We start from the raw sequence: 17,847 nt of genomic DNA, 5'->3' as shown, positions 1-17,847 counted from the left end.
GAGAAAAAGTGTTACAGATTGGATGTGATCCCAAACATGATAGTACTTTTACTCTTACAGGATGTTTGATACCTACAATTATAGATACTTTGCAGTCCAAAGATTATAATTATGAGGACATTTGGTCCAAAGATGTCATTCATAAAGGTTATGGAGGGGTAGATTTTGGGGAAGATGGGGGGCCGCCTGCAGGTGTTGGATGTAGGGGATGTGTAGTAGGAGAGATGAATTAACACATGATTCTTTCCTTCGGGTACTCAATATTTTTGAAAAAAAAGAAAACATCAGAAGATGATAACACTAAACAACTAATATTTAATAAAATATTGAGTAGATACAAGATTCAAGCTAACGAGCATGTTGAAATTGAAAAAGCATTTATGAGATTCGATTTCTTGAAGAACGTATTGGCACCTGTTGTATCAAAACCTGATTTGAATGAATATTTCTTAAAAGATTTTCTATTAAAGGATTTAGAATTGTTCCAAAAGTATTATTTTTTGGAATACCATAAATACTATATGGAATTACAAATATGGTTTTTGGAATTACACAAAGTATTGAATAAGAATAAATACTATTTGGAATTACAGAAAGTATTGAATACAAATAAATACTATTTGAAATTACAAAAATACTCTTTGGAATTACAGAAAGTATTGAATATGAATAAACACTATTTGAAATTACAAAATACTCTTTGGAATTACAGAAAGTATTGAATAAATACTATTTAGAATTAGATAAGGAATTAAATAAATACTCTTTGGTATTTCATGAATATTATTTGGAATTATAGAAAGTATTGAATAAATACTATTTAGAATTAAATAAGGCATTCCATAAATACTCTTTGGTATTTCATGAATACTATTTGGAATTATAGAAAGTATTGAATAAATACTATTTAGAATTAGATAAGGCATTCCATAAATAGTCTTTGGTATTTCATGAATACTATTTGGAATTGTTGACTAAATACTCTTCGGTATTCCATAAATACTCTTTGGAGTTACAAAAAGTAGTGAAGAGAATAAATTGGAATCACAAAAAGTATTGGATGAATACTATTTGGAATTACATAATTATTTTGGATATTTCTATGTGAAATTCCATAAATACTATATGGAATTACAAAGATACTATTTGGAATTATAGAAAGTATTGAATAAGAATAAATACTATTTGGAAATCATCTATTTTCTCAAAACATTAAGTCACGATTTGAATAATGTAATGCAAGATGCAATTAACCAGCATTCATCAAGTTGGATAATGTGTCAAAAAGAATGTTTGGATCGCCATATATTTCAACCTGTTTAGATTAGAAACCCAAATTTTTTAAACACTTTTGTATTATCCAAAAAGATCGAATACTTTCAACAAAGATTAGAATATCTCTTGTCCATTTCCAAACAAAACAATTTAAAAAAGAGAGTGTTAGATCCAATTGAATTATCGACTATTCAACATTGGGGTTGGTTTGGGGATCCTAATGAATTTTATTATACTGGAATTAATAAGTTTATCTCAGAGAATATTAATCGTTTGAAGATTCTCTGGGCCAAGCTTAATGAAATTTTTTGGGACAAGCTTAATGAAAATGGCACAAAATCTAAATCAATTCCTAATCTTGAATCCAAACAAACATTAAATGAGAAAAAACCAATAATTGAATTTATTATTGATGTCTTTGATAATGGAAAAAAATACATGGAATTATTGGAACTATTTAATAATGTGGCTCTTTTGAAAATATTTGATTATAACACTTCCTATCAAAAAGAAATAGGTTTACCCAACACTATTCAAACAGGCATAGGTCAAATAAATGGTCTTCCTGTCGCACTTGGAGTTATGGATTTTTAGTTCATGGGAGGTAGTATGGGATCTGTAGTGGGTGACAAAATAACTCGTTTAATGTAGTATGCTACTAAGCATCTTCTTCCATTAATTATCGTATGTGCTTCTGGCGGAGCTTGTATGCAAGGAATTTTTAGCTTAATGCAAATAAATAAGATAGCTGTTGTGTTGCATACACATCAAAAGGAAAACAATTGCCATATATTTCAATTCTTACATCTCCAACAATTGGTGGGGTCACTACTAGCTTTGGTATGTTAGCTAATGTCACGATTATCGAGCCAAATGCATACATTGCATTTGCGAGTAAAAGAGTTATTGAATAGACATTAAACTAGATAGTAAATGATGAAGATCAAATATCTGATTCTTTATTTGATTTTGGAATGTTTGATAGCATGGTTCTACAAGCTCTTTTAAAAATTGTTCTAAGGGAAATAATTGAATTACATGTTGAGTGATTGAAAGGTCAGAATAATTTTTGAATTTGAAACTTAAATAGGATTTAAATTAATAAATGGTCTACTTATGAATTTTTCATATTCTATTGACATAGAATAGAATTCTAAATTATAATAATATTGTAAATTATATATAAGCATAATTCTGTTGACATAGAATAGAATTCTAAATTATAATAATATTGTGAATTATATATGAGCATAATTTTGTTGACATAGAATAGAATTCTAAATTATAATAATATTTTAAATTATATATGAGCATAATTCTGTTGACATAGAATAGAATTCTAAATTATAATAATATTGTAAATTATATATGAGCATAATTATGTTGACATAGAATAGAATTCTAAATTATAATAATATTTGAATGATGCATAATTTCTAATGATTATACATATATCATACAGATGATAGATAATTCATAAATTGACTTCGACCACAAAGAAGGGATCTATAAGGATCATATAAAAAAAGGTTATGAGTGCTCTATCGACAGATTGCTTTTTTATATATCTTACATATAAGATAAGATGACCAAAACCTACTTCTTTTTATTTCTTTTTGTATTTTTTTTCTTTTTTTAATTGACTTGACAAAAGTCAATATAAAAAATTCTTCTTCTATTCCATTTTCTAATAATCTATTTATTAATAATTAGGCAAAAGGAGGTAATGAGAAGTGGGTAGATTTATGGTCTTTCTAATATGTTACCATTTTTAATAATGTTTATCGATTTTGTTTTCTCTTTCTTTTCAATAGAAATCGGTTCGGTTACAATATCTTAAAAACATAATTTTCTATGTAAATAGAGTATCATATATAATTATAGTTTAATTCTATTTATTGAACTATAATAAAGGTGGACATAGGAATTTTTATTTTTATTTGTAAATGATAGAAAATGAAAAATATTTATGTATGAAGTTCAATGTCTAGATTTCGTACAGAACTACACCAATGCTTAAGGGTCCTAATTGGATTTTTCTCTCTCAAATACATATAGATGCTTCTAACTATACCATAGTTGCATTCATAGGACAAAAATATCAACATCTTGAAAATTCAATCTACTATATCAGTAAGAGCCTTCATGGACCAGATCTGAACTATACAGTGACTAAAAAAGAACTATTAGCAATAGTTTACGCTTTGAACAAATTTCAGCATTATATAGCTAGTTATCCCATATTTGTTCATACTTACCATGTAACAATTAAGTATCTCATGAATAAACCTACCATTATAGGTAGGTTAGCAAGATGGTTACTTCTTTTGTAGGAATTTGATATCACAATCATTGACAAACCTAGGAAAGTGAATGCGGTAGCTAATTATCTATATAGAATCCACCATGATGAAGAAGATACTATTTTGATAGATGATACATTTCTAGATGAGAATTTATTTCATATTTATGTCCAAGCCCCATGGTATGTAGATATAGCTAATTACATTACAGTTAATAAAATGCCAACACATTTCTCTTACAAGGATAAGAAGCTTCTTGTAGAGAAAAGCTTCCATTTCTCCTAGATTGATAACAAACTATGTTACACTGGACTTGATCAATTTATGAGGAGATGTGTACAAGAAGATGAGACATATAACATTCTACATGCATGTCATAATGAACCATGTGGGTGGCACATTGCAACAAAAAGAGAACCATTGAAGATTTTAACAACTGGTTACTATTGGCCTACACTTCATTAAGATGCAGCCACTTATACATGGAAGCGTGATAAATGTCAAAAGATGGGCTAACCAACAAAAATAGATGAAATGTCTCTCAATCCACAAATGGTGTTAACACCATTTGAAAAATGGAGCATGGACTTCATTGGTCGAATAGATCCTCCATCCAATGGAAAATCATATATCCTTGTATGCACTAACTACCTAACAAAATGGGTCAAAGTCAAAGCCATGAAGCATGCTTGTGACCATAAAGTTGTCAATTTTTTGTATGAAGAAATATTTACTCGATATGGCATCCATAGAGAACTTATTATTGACCGGGGTGCCCAATTCACTTCCAATTTGATCACATAACTCATGAAGGAATATAATATCAGACATTACAAATCAAGCCCCTATCACCCTCAAACTAATGGACAAGCAGAAGTTAAAAATTGGGAGATAAAAACCATCTTGACAAAGATAGTTCATTTGCATTGCAATGATTGGAGCAAAAGACTACCAGAAGCTATTTGGGCATACTAAACAACATGGAAGACTACCATAGGGTTCAAACTATTTGAATTGTTATATGGAAAAGTAGCAATGTTGCCCATTGAATTTGAACATAAAACTTTAAGAACAACACTAGAGTTAAACATTGATTTTCCTAGAGTACATTGCTTACTACATCTTAATTCTTTGGATGAAATGTGCAAATCTAGCCTAGAATGCATAGAAATCATATAGAAGAAAAGGAAAAAATGGTACAACTCCCACAGTAAGAGTAAGAAATTTCAAATTAGAGATTGGGCATTACTCTATGATTCCATATTTAAAGACATATCAAGCAAGCTGCAGGCACGATGGTTGGGTCCCTATGAAATAAGCCATGTATTTGCAAATGGAACCATCCAGTTAACCACAATTGATCCAATACATTTCAAGTTATTAGTCAATGGACATCAACTAAAGTTGTATAAATAGCCCCAAATGAAAGATGACTGCCTATAGCAATTTCAAAAATCACTTTCAAATGCACAATAGGTAACACTTCCTATAGCAAAAGGTGCCAACCTTCTACCTATAGCTCTTCAATAAGAATTCTTTCGAGCATGCCCATAATAAAAAATTTATGTCTACATAAAGTTTAAATTATCCATTCACTTTCTAAATTCTTCTTTTTCAACTCATCTTATTTCTTTCTCTACCACCCACCCATCTTCCACATCATCATTTTCCTATTCTTTGAATAATATAGCAAGTCTGCTGACATATGCTATTGCTACCATTCTTTGACTCTCACCACCTTTATCTGGCACATGCAATGATCAAATTGGCAGGTATAAGCTTTTAAAATTTTATTCATTTTTAGCACATATATTTAGTTGGTTATATCTATTACTGCATTAAATATATCGTTGCGATATTATGCCAGTTTTGTACCTAATACAAAGTATGACAAGTGAAGATAGTTGTCCATGTTTTTTAGGGGGGAAAGAAGGTTACTAATTCCCAATGACTTTTCTATTTATCCATTAAAGATCCTCAAATCTATACTATCTCTTTGTTTGATTAAAAACTAGTTGCCATAGTACACAAGTGTCAAGTGTTGTACCTTTATTCCTGAATAATTCCTCATTGTTAGACTAAGATGTGACCCCAATTAAATGATGTGAATCAAATTAAATTTTGAGGCTAGTCACACATATCTATGATTTAATCCCATTAAAACCACATTATTATTTCTCATGACATATTGTTCATGACGAAAATTCACAGAAAAGAGTGTGAAAAGGGTCTATGGTTTTCAAAAAAAGGGAGTCTGAAATTCACAGAAGGAAAGAAGGTAATTGTTGTAAATAGACTAGAGGTTGAGATTAGTAAGCACAAATGAGAGGATAGTTGTAGTGACATGAACCAATAGAATATAGTGTTTTACTTTCTGATGTAGAAGCAATAAGAATATTTAATGTATGTGGTTGGCTAGGATATTTCTTGAAACTAATAGAGTTTGATGAAGAAGTAGCTACTAAATTTATAAATACATTTGAAGAAGGTGAAGCAACAGTATGGGGATTGATAGTTGTTGCCACAAAGGAACAAATAGCAGAAGTAACTAGGCTGCCAGTAGTAGGAGAACACTACCCCAATGCACACAATGCTAGATCAGATAGTGCCCAATTTTTCCTACCAAGTAACCATCCATTGAATATTACTAAGCAATAATACAAAATAATGTCTCTTTTGCCACTATTTAATGAGTTGGCCATGCATATTATCAGGTATTTTACCTATAAAAGAAGATTTTCTAATTTGCATGCACATCATTTTAAGTTACTTAGTTATTTAAGGCATAATTTTCAAGTAAATGTCTCCAATTTCTTGTACAATATGTTGTACATTAGTGCTAAGGAAACCTAGAAAGGAAAGGATAATTCGATTACTCACCATGCCCTAATAAAATTTCTCATAGAAATATCTCTTAGGGATGTCTCTCATAGAAAGATCTCTCAGGGATGTCTCTCCTATGTCATGGGCAGAATTTGTGTAGCATAGAACCCTACAACCTCAGACTTCCCCTAATGAATAGTTAATACTACCAAGATATTTGTGAACTTATAACTAGCTAAACTTATGATGAAATTCAAATAGAACCATTAACCCATGGGTAAATAGTTATGTCATAATTTGCTAATATTATACATATAATGTAGTATTTCATATAACCATCAAAATGTGTGTTCTAATATTTGGATTTAATTTGATTATGCTTAATTGCATAAATATTTCTACATCAGAACTAATTTTTTAGGGAATAATCTAAAGAATGATCGATAGCATTTAATGAGAAGCATTAAGGCCTTGCTATAGTGGAAGAATCATAATAGTACCAAGAGACACAACTGTTACAAAGGAGGAGCTATTATAACTATTGTCACACATGGAAGTCCTTGATGACAAAGGTTCTTCAATCAAAAAGGGTTGTGGTCTTATTTTAGACACAGTGCATCCAATTTTATAGAGGCCTTTTAAGGTCTTGTAGCATAGGAACAAGATAGATGAGGTAATGGGGTTGATTTCCTCACAGGTATGTAATAGTCTACAGTTTCATCTTAATGGGTGAAATACCCCTCTAGCTATGTGGACCAAGCTTGACAGCTTGTTTGGTACATTGAATGAGTTCAAGGCACTTCAAATTGAGGTAGAGTTTACCTCTCTTGTACCAAATTCTTTTCCTTTCATTGAGGACTTCTTGATGAAGTTCAAACAACATAGATCTTTATGTAGAGTCATGGTAAAACCAAGACTAGCACTGAGTGCATTTACCTGTTACATTCTAAGCTTCATGGAAACTTTCAAATTTTTTCTTCTACCTTCCATTCCACCATGGATGCTTTGGGTACTAGACTTACCATGCCATCCTTTTGTGATTATTTGACTCGAGAGAAAGCCAAGCTCTCTTAGTTTGATTCTCTCACAAGATTACAAACTTATGCATTGGTAGCTTAGACATCTTCTAGAAAGAAGGAGAAGAAATAGAAGTCACATCCTACAAAGTCTCAAATTTATTCTAGCCCTCACATCTCATAAATATCACCTCCTCCTAAGGAGGATAAACCAAAGCCAAATAGACCAAAGTTTTCTTATTTTAATAATCCCAATCATGATGAGTTGAATTTCTATGAGAAGAAGTTAGATGGCTATGCCAAATAGGTTTCAAATTTGACAACTCTCCTTCATAAGAGAAAAATTAATATTCCTTGTACTACTCATGGATCTTCTTCTTCATCATCATTTAAATCAAATTGTAAACAAGTAGTAAAGGGTCATACACTATGTTCAACTACTACTTCACATTCTCTTAGATGTTTACTAGATTTAGGTGCTTCACACAATATGGTATCTTCTCAGGATTTGTTCTCATCTTTTGAGGCTTCTCCTACTCCACACATTTTTATGGGGAATTTAACATTGTTATGATTATCTATGGAAAAGGTTATATTGACATTGATGATGGTACATTTCATGATGTGCTATATATTCCATCTTTGTCCTCTAACCTTCTCTCTATTTAACAGATTATACATAGTGGGACAAAGAAGAGAATTGAGTTTGTACAAGATTTAGTGCACATCAAAGATAGTGAGACAAACAATATTTTTTCTACATGGATTGTTCATCATTCTTCCCACTTGTACTCTTTCTCTCATTTTGGTCCACCATCTTCGCTATCAGAGACTCACTCTCCTTCTTCAAGAGAAATTACTAAGGTGAAATTGGGTCACTTAAACTTATGTGTTGATCCTAAGACTAGTGTTGTGACTAGTACACCTCCCCCTCCTATTTGAATTCCATCTATTGCATAATATTAGTCTTTAGCATTTCCTACCATTGTAGATTAAGTCATCAACCACCTAGTGTAGTTGTTGAGGATATATTAGAGGACACATATCTCCTCTCAAATGATAGATTCAACACATCTATTATCCCACCTCCATTGGATATTCCATTTCAAAATTCTCATGCATTCTCCTTTGAGAATCAGCTAGGACTTCCAACTTTACCTTACATTCAGGGGTTTCATCTCCTTGTCTAGAACCTTTGTTTATTTCAAATTGGAGCCACATTTCTATGTTCATCAACCCAAGAGTTCTACCATTATGGGGGGCTATAAAATCTTGATCCTCTATCATGGGGGCTTTCATTGTACTTATGGTTTTGAGAGAGTCTCTTGAGACATATCATTTGTACTTTTTCTTTCTATCTTTTTTTGGAGTAGGGTTTTTCACATGTGGTTTTCCTTATTTATCTATTTCATAGAGATTTAGATGTGATTGGGTACCCCATCAAGCCTATTGCCAGGACCCAAGTTTGCTTTTAGCATTTTAGTTTCCTTTCTTTTTCATGCATTTCTTTTAGCTGCATTGTTGCTCATCTTAAGGGGGTGTTAGAGAAAAGAGTTAATTTAATTTAATTTACTAAATTTCCTTTACTCCCTTCTTAAACTTTCCCTTTATGCACATTCATTCCCATTAAATAATTCAATATTAATTATCAAACTTTATTTACCTCTTATGGTTTCCCTTTTAGGTTTTACAATCTCCTTCTATAATGATTGATTAATTTTAAATTTTATTCATTCCTTCTGTATGATAATATATTCTTTCATATTTTTAGAGCCAAACTCTTACCTTCTCTTTTTCTTTTCTTCTCTATGATAGGTTCTTGCTTGCAATTGTTCTTCAAGTTTTATCAATTTGTATTACTCAGATCCTTCAAATTATTTGTGAGGGTATGGAGAAAAGTTGTTTTCCTTGTTGGAAGTGTTCATGTGTATCATGTATCTATTCTTTTATTATGAATGATAATGGTATTTCTATGGGGGAGTATCCTAGCATTTCTAGAGACATGATTCAGAGCATATGTGTTGCATTCAAGACAATATTTATCATTGAACATATACCTTATTTTGCGAAGAATACTAAAGTTATAGAGGAAGAATCATATTCAGTGGAATTTATGGTCAATGAGTTTGGTTATGTATGGGTAGGAACATATCTAGTCATGTCTAAGGATACTATAGTTAAGAATGCATAAATAGATCTAAAGATATGGCAATGTTATGCAATGTTTTCTAAAGTTATCTTTAGAGGAGTTTCTAGAAAGTGGTTACTAGTAAATTGATTATATCTTTTAACAAAGACATGTAATTTGGTTAAGACATCTTAGTGGAAGTTCAAAGACACGTTGAAGATGTTATAAATTATATATGAAAAAATAGATGTTCATTTTATGAGGTTTGGTGAAGACTGATCAAAAGATGTTTCATGTAAGTTGACTATTGCAAATATCTTTGAAGAAAGAGTATAATTGTAATGTAACATGTACTAAAACATCTTAATATTTTAAAATAGCCATAAATATTCCACTGGAAGTGTTACAATAATTTTTTGATGACACCTTCCTCTACGGATTGTTGGCCATTAGAGAAGCTAACGTCTAGAAGAAAGTGTTGAAAATGTATGCCTAAGTTTTGGGTCAACATATTAATTATTAGAAAAGTAAGCTTTACTTCTTCAATACCGACTTGTCTTTGCAATAAAGGAAATACCAAGGAAATGAATTGCCAAGTGGCTACTCTCCTAGATACTTACCTTGTTCTTCCTCTTAGTGTTTGTGGTTGAAAGAATGTAGAGGAAGTTGGCTAGGGGAAAAGGTAAGGTTCTAAGATATGCTGGGAAATTGCAATTGATTACCGCCTCTCTCTAGGGAATCCCTATTTAATTTTTTGTCCTTATTTAAAATACCTAGCTATGTGAAAGACACCCTAAACAAATCAAAGAAAATTTCTATGGTCAAGAATGGAGGAGAAGTCGATTGGTCAGGCCATAGTAATGGTTCCCACTTTTCATCATGAACAAATTGGATGAAAAGTGGGCATGAAAATTATTAAAGGCTTCATTCAAAGCTTAGGTTGACACAAAGCCTCTGCATGCCTTCATGTGAATCCAGGTGGCTTCTAACTTCGTATGAAGCCTATATGGCCCACTAACTCATATGGGCTTCACTTGAAGCCCTCAACGATTCATACAAAGCCTTTAGGGATTCACTTGAAGAATTTAAGACTTTCTTTTATTGCACAGCCCAAGGGGCTTCACTCAAAACCCCTACGAGATTGATGGGCAACTAGCTTAGTGACTTTGAGGCCCTTTAGGAAAATTCCTAAAAATAGCTTCATGCGAAGCATCTAAAACAGGAAATTTCAAGAACCATTCAAAATTTCTATCAAATTTTGCCCTTCTAAGGGCTCAAACAAGGGCCAAATAGGTCCATATTCAAAAACTAAATATAGAAAAATATTCTCTACTCAATAAGCTTTCGAATGAGTATATTTTTATCATATATTGCATTTAATGTGATGTTTTATTTTTAGTTTATATAGGACTTTTTGCTATCTCAGAAATCTTTGTTTAAATCTTTAGCAAAAATAGTAAATTAGAGAATAAAAAATAATTTTAAAAATATGATCATCAAAGCTATGTGTGTTAGGTTTCTACAAAATCAAGAAAAAATCTATTTCAATAAATACAAATCAAATTATATTGATAAAAGCAAGCCTATGTCTATATTATCATTAGTGTCACTTTGCCAATAAACTAAAATTGAACAAAACCAAAAAAACTTGCTAGATATTGATGTTACTATTCTAACCTTCAAAGAATTTTTTAATTATCATATTTTCAAAAAAAATAGTTGATCAAAACACTCATCACTCTTTGAAAATGCCAATTTTCATATAAAGCACTTCTCAAAGGAGATGGAAAAATGGACTCCAATCAAAAATTTTAAACATAATTAAAGATATTGTTAGAAACTAGATAGAAAATGCTACATATCACTAGTTTACATCATCATCAAATTCTTTATGGTTTTTTAGTAGTATGCATTTGAAAATGATTTTTTTTTTAGAAATATCTATTTTAGTGTCAAATTGGGCCAAAAAATGGGAACCATTACCATGGCCTTACCCCATTGAAATTAAGTATTGTAAGCTAGGAGAAATTTTTTAGACCTAAGTCCCAAGGGGGGTTGAATCTAAGAAGAATAGGGGACTTGAATAAGGATATCATGATGAAGATTGAGTGGTGATTGGACTAGGACTTGACTATTTGGTTTAGAATAATGTGAATTCAATATCTTCAAGGGAGGCCTTTCAATCAAGCCTTTTGTATGGAGGGTTTTCATATTGGTTCATAGATATGGAAAAACATTGTTAAAACTAGAAAACATGTAAGAGAGGGATTTGGATGGAAAATTAGTGATCGGAATTTGGTGATATTTGTGGAAGACAAATGGATTGGTGATTCCCCTTTGAATTTTAGAAAGTTTTCCTCTCTAAAGGAGCAAGGGATAAATGCTAATGTTTTCGAGGTGGCCAATTATATTGAAAATAAGGAGTGGAAGGTTTTTAACACAAGGAACCTCAATTTGATAGATAAAGTTGTGTATGAGGAGTTGGTGTCCCTTATGATCGAAACCTAGATTCCCTCCTCCCCAGACAGAGACAAAGTCATATGGGATAAGAACTGAAGTGAGGAATTGAGTGTTTAATCAAATAATAACAGAATAATTGGAGAGGTTGGAGCCCTAGAGTGGAGGATGGTTTGGAAGTCTCACCTGCTTCCCAAAATTAATTTCATTTGGTGGTTTTTTATGCATGATAGTATCGTCACAATTGACAATCTCAAAAGGTGTGACTTCCAAATGGTTAATTAGTGTATTCTGTGTTGTAGGGAGGATGAGACTATCACCCACATGTTGATTCATTGTGCTTATTCTACTCAAATTTGGAAAGAATTATTTAATCAGTTGGGAATCTTCTAGATGCTTATTAGGGATGGCCATCAATTCATCTTAGGATGGAAGAGTCCCTCTAGTCACCACCTTATTAAATTGATCTAGAAAAATATCTACCCTTATGTTTGTTGGAACATATGGAAGGAGATGAATAATCATATATTTAGAGAGAAATTATTTCCTCCTAACATTGTTTCCTAAATAGTATTGATGGACTTAATAAAGGAGGGTTCTTTATTAAAGAAGTGGATACTTGCTTCTCACCCCCCCCACCCCCACCCTCTCTCTCTCTCTCTCTCTCTCTCTCTCTCTCTCTCTCTCTCTCTCTCTCTCTCACACACACACACACACACACACACACACACACACACACACACACACACACACACACACACACACACACACACACACACACACACACACACACACACCTAGATAGGTTTTGGAAAAAGATATGGGATATTGCACAATTAGTGGAGATGGTGGATAGGAAAAAGGCCCAAAGAAGATAACTAAATTTTGATGCCTCAAGAAAGGGAAAGGGGGTTTCTGCTAGAGGAGTAATTAGGAATGAATAGGCTGTTTACATCAAGGGTTATTTAGGGAATTGCAAGAAACTCTCGAGTAATGAAGTGAAAGAACTTTCTCTTGTATGGGGTCTTGATATTTCCCAAAATAGCTGAATTAAAATGTTGATAATTAAGGGAGACACCTTATTAGTTATTCAGGCCATTAAAGACATGAATTAGATGAGTTGGCATGTCATGTCAATCATAAGGGATTCACAAACTCTTTTGAATAGATTTAAAGAATTTAAAATTCAGCATGTATATAGGGAGGGAAATCAAGTGGTAGAAAGTTTGGTGGGCTATAGACTTAGAATCATCAATCATCAAGTTTTGGAATGTGAGTATGATCTACCAACAATGATTCGATCACTTTCCCAAAATGAATCCTTTTCAAGAAATAGTGAGAATATTAATTGAAGGAGTCATTGTCATCCTCATCATAATAACATTCTTTTTAATGGCTTATGTAGTGATGGGAAATCTTAATTTAACTTCCTTTTTACTTAAGGACTTGGAGGGCCTTGTTAATTTAGTTGGAGTTAAGTGGGTTTTAAATATTAGAATTATGACACTCCATGTGAAGTGTACATTCATGACCAAAGAAAAATTTGGGGCAATTTTTTATAATCCCAAAGTATTGGACTTTACTATTGTTGATGGTTGATTTTAAGGGAAGGCTACATATGGGTGATGATCTAGAGACAATAGAATAAATGTGATTTCAATGAATTATATGGGAATCACAAGTGTATTCAAAATATTATAGGGCTTCAATGCTGCAGTTTGAACTTTCAAGTGAGGAAAAGCTTGGCTATGGTATTGTTATAGTTCATGGGTGGTATGGCTTTGGAGCTGAAATAAGGAGAGGAGGATCTAGTTATCAATCTTAGTGAGGAAGAAGCCATGGATAATATCAATGCCATAATCGAGCAACCAAGAATTGAAGAGAATGTTATGAATGATAAGGTAGCATAGACATATTTAAAGGAAGGTGGGCTAATATCTTTTATGGAGAGTATTGAAGACCATTGCGAGAAGGTGACATGGAAGCTTGTGGACTCTTTGATGAACCATTGGGTTAGGTTTGATGGGATCTCCTTTGAAGTTATAGAATATTTTATCACTAATGCTATGGGTCTAGCTATGGAAGGAAACCATTGGAAGAAGCAACATAGGGTTGCAGATGAGATGAGTCTGCATAATTTTTTCGATCTAATGAAGCTCCTATCTATTTGCATGAGGGATTTTCTCATGAAAAGATTCTTGAATTGTGGGACATAGTCTATTATATTATCATGAGGTAGATAACTATGGAGTATAGAGTTAAGGAATTTTACTATTATCACTTCCCTATCCTTATTCACTTTAGAAATAGGGAATGTATCTCTTTTCCTTACTTGTTACTATAGTCTATGGAGTATTCTATATGGAATATCTGTAAGAAGGAGCTGAAGGAAAAATCTATTTTGTTTACCACTAGCCACTTATTTTCTTCATGTTTAAATTCTACAAAGGTCTTCACCTAAAAAATTTGATCCTGAACCCTTCCCTATTAAAAATCATTAAGATTGCTCAAATGTTTTCCCCCTCTACAAAAACCTAGATTGATAGGGAGCCTTCAGTTGTTGCTAAAAAGATAAAAATTGAAAAAGTTGATGTCCTAGATGTTGAAAGTATTGATGGTATAACTACTCTTCATGTGTTGTAGGTGAGAAAGGAGGACCCAACTAAGGATAAGGACATGTAAAAAACTTGTTCACTCTATGGATTTCTATCAAATGTCTAGTTGCAACTATTACTAGAGAACTTGAGGAACCAAAGAAATGCAAGATATCTCCTATTTCTATGCTATTTTTTGACTTATTTTTTGTCATGTTATTTTTTGTTTAGCTCAAGGGACTTTCTATGTTGATACTTTATGGACTTGTGTAATGCCCAATGAGAATTTTTAGGCTAGTCTTATGTATAATGATGAAAATAGTGTAGTTATTAGTAGTAGTAAATTTAAAAACATCTTAGTTTGGGGTTTTTCTATATTAAGGAATGAGGTTGGTTAATATGTTGGTAGTGAATTTTGGTTGATTTTTAGCTTTTCTTTTTGTTCTGGGTCAACCCCCATTTTGGTTTCTTTTTAATATCAAAAACATCTTAATGTTGTCATATATTATTACTGCAAATTGAAAAAGCCTCAAGGTTGACTTAATACATTTTTAAGGAATTAGCCATGAGAATAAAAGAGATTGATGTTGAGGATCTGCTATGAACTTCAAAGGAATTATATTGGAAAAGGAGTTATTGTTTAGTCAGTTAAAATATCTTGGATATGCTCATCCAAATATTTTCTAGTGAAGCTTTCTTTTGAGGTTTTTTGGATAGTGGGTTCAATTGTCCTAAAGTCTCAACTCTTAACAAGGTTGGCATAACTCCTAATAGAGTTGGAATCTCCTAACATATATTCAAAGTCTCTTAATATGGACTTATATGTATGCTCCTAAAAGAGTCCATCCTTTTACCAAGAACTTTATATTAGTACATCATATTGTGGACATCATTCTCACTGAGGTTTTCCCTCTAATAAAGGATTTCCCTAGTTAACATATTTGGTGTTATTGTGTATGGTTGTCTTTCTATGGTTTTTGTATCTATTGTTTGCATGTTTCTGAATTAATAGAGTTATTGAGAGTTATTGTAATTATATAACTAATTCACCCCCTCTCCCCAGTTAACTTGGTTGATTTTTCTTTCTTACAATTGTTATTAGAGCATTAAGTGATTGAAGGAAACATTTGAAAGGTTGAGAATATCTATGAATTTTTATTTTAGAAAGGAAATTCCAAAATTTGATGGAATCAATTATGAAACCTAGAAGGAAAAGATGAAGATCCTCACTTTTTATTCATGGCTCTGGAATATTGGCTAATTATATTGAATGATCTAAGGAGGTGATAAAAGAAGATAAGCTTGATTCTTATGAACAAGATGGAAAGGATCCATTCATGCATAATATGCTTGCTACAGAAGCATTGTCGTCAGCTCTTCCTCAAACAAAATATGAAGAGGTACAATCTTTAAGACTTGTACATTAAATTTGGATTGGTTTATAGGAAATATTTGAAAGTGATGAATATGCTAAGAAGACTAGATTACAAGTTGGATATGTATGTTTCAAGATGCTAAAATGCAAGAAGATGAAACTATAAGTGACTATTTTGGTAGAATATTAAAGATTATTGCGTGGAATCATAAGTTGCAATATATCTAAGATAGAAGAAGTGATTTTGTGGAAAATTATGAAGACTTTGACACATGCTTATCATCAAAGATTACAAATGATTGAAAATTTGTTCCCTATACACCTAACTTTACAAAGAAATCTCTTCTTACAAGATTGTAGTGGTCTAAATTATAGTTGAAATGGAATAAATAACTACCTAGAATAGAAAAAATAAATTGGTGAATAGAGGTACATACCTAGTACAAGTGGAGATCAAGCTAGTAGAAACCAAGAAAAGGAAGTAGAAGATATGAAGAATGAAGTGGTACTTGGTCTACTTAATAAGAAAGAAGACAAAGGTTAAAAAATTCTTGTTTGTTGGACATGTAAAGAACTTGGTAATTATTAGTATCACAAATTTAAAGGAAAAAAGTTTGATTAGATTATAGATAGTAGTTGTTCCCATCATATGACTAGAGATAGGAATAAGTGTTTTGAATTCAATAGTTATGATGGAGGAATAGTTAGAGTTAGAAATAATGCAACATGTCACATAAAAGGAAAAGGGTCTATTATAGTTGATGGAAATCCTAACATAGATAATGTTTACTTTGTCAATGGTTTGAAACATAATCTTTTGAGTGTTGGACAACTTGTTGTCAAGTGATATCAATAGCAGTCTACCAAAAATACTTGCATTATCAAGGATAAGAATGGTACATTAATATGTACTAGTACAAGGACAAGAAGTAATGTACTTCAATTGAACCCTACTGAAATGACATGTCTAGTTGCTAAAGTAGATGACAATTTTTTATGGCATAAGATATTTTGTCATATAAAATTTGATTACATTCTCAAAGTTAATACTACATTTTCAATTAGATATTTTCCTAAAATTTGAAACCTACTAACATGATTTTCCAAGAATGTGTAATGGAAAAATAGAAGAAAAGTTCATTTCCAAGCAAGGCATCTACTACTTTAGCAAAGTTGGACATTGTACATACATATCTGAGTGACCATGTAAGAACAAGAGCTTTTTATGGTGAAAGGTATTTTATGCTTCTTATTGATGATTTGAATAAAATGATGTAGGTTGCATTTCTTATAGATAATCTAAATTTTTTAAGAAATTCAAGATATTTAAGAATAGAGTTGAGAATAAATATAGTTTGAAGATTGAATGTTTGAGATCTAATAAGGGAGGATAATTTATTTTAAATGAGTTTAATAATTAATGTGAGGATAATGGTATAAAGGGACAATTTTCAACACCTAAAAGTTTCCAACAGAATGAGATAATAGAAAGAAGAAATTGATTCTAGTGAAAAAAGAAGCTAGAGAAATTATATTTGAGAAAAATGTGTGACATATTTTGTAGAGACAAGTAGTGAATATAATAGTGCATACTATGAAAAAGGTGTAGATTATACAAGGCACTGGTAAGACACCATATGAACTTTGGTTTGGGCATGCACCTACTATGAAATATTTTAGAATCTTTGGAAGTAAATGCTACATTAAGAGAGGTGATGATATTGGAAAGTTTGACTCTAGAAGTGATGAAGGAATGTTTCTTAGCTATTCATTGAAAAGTAAAGCATGCATATATTTCAATCAAGGATTGAAGACTATTGTTGAAAGTGCTAAAGTGAAAGTTGATGAAAATTTCAGAATACAAGAAATAATATTT

Source organism: Cupressus sempervirens, chromosome 7 (genome assembly GCF_028749045.1).
Source record: "Cupressus sempervirens isolate cs-2001-9-10 chromosome 7, ASM2874904v1, whole genome shotgun sequence".
In the NCBI taxonomy this organism is placed as follows: domain Eukaryota; kingdom Viridiplantae; phylum Streptophyta; class Pinopsida; order Cupressales; family Cupressaceae; genus Cupressus; species Cupressus sempervirens.
This window is presented reverse-complemented; position numbering follows the sequence as displayed.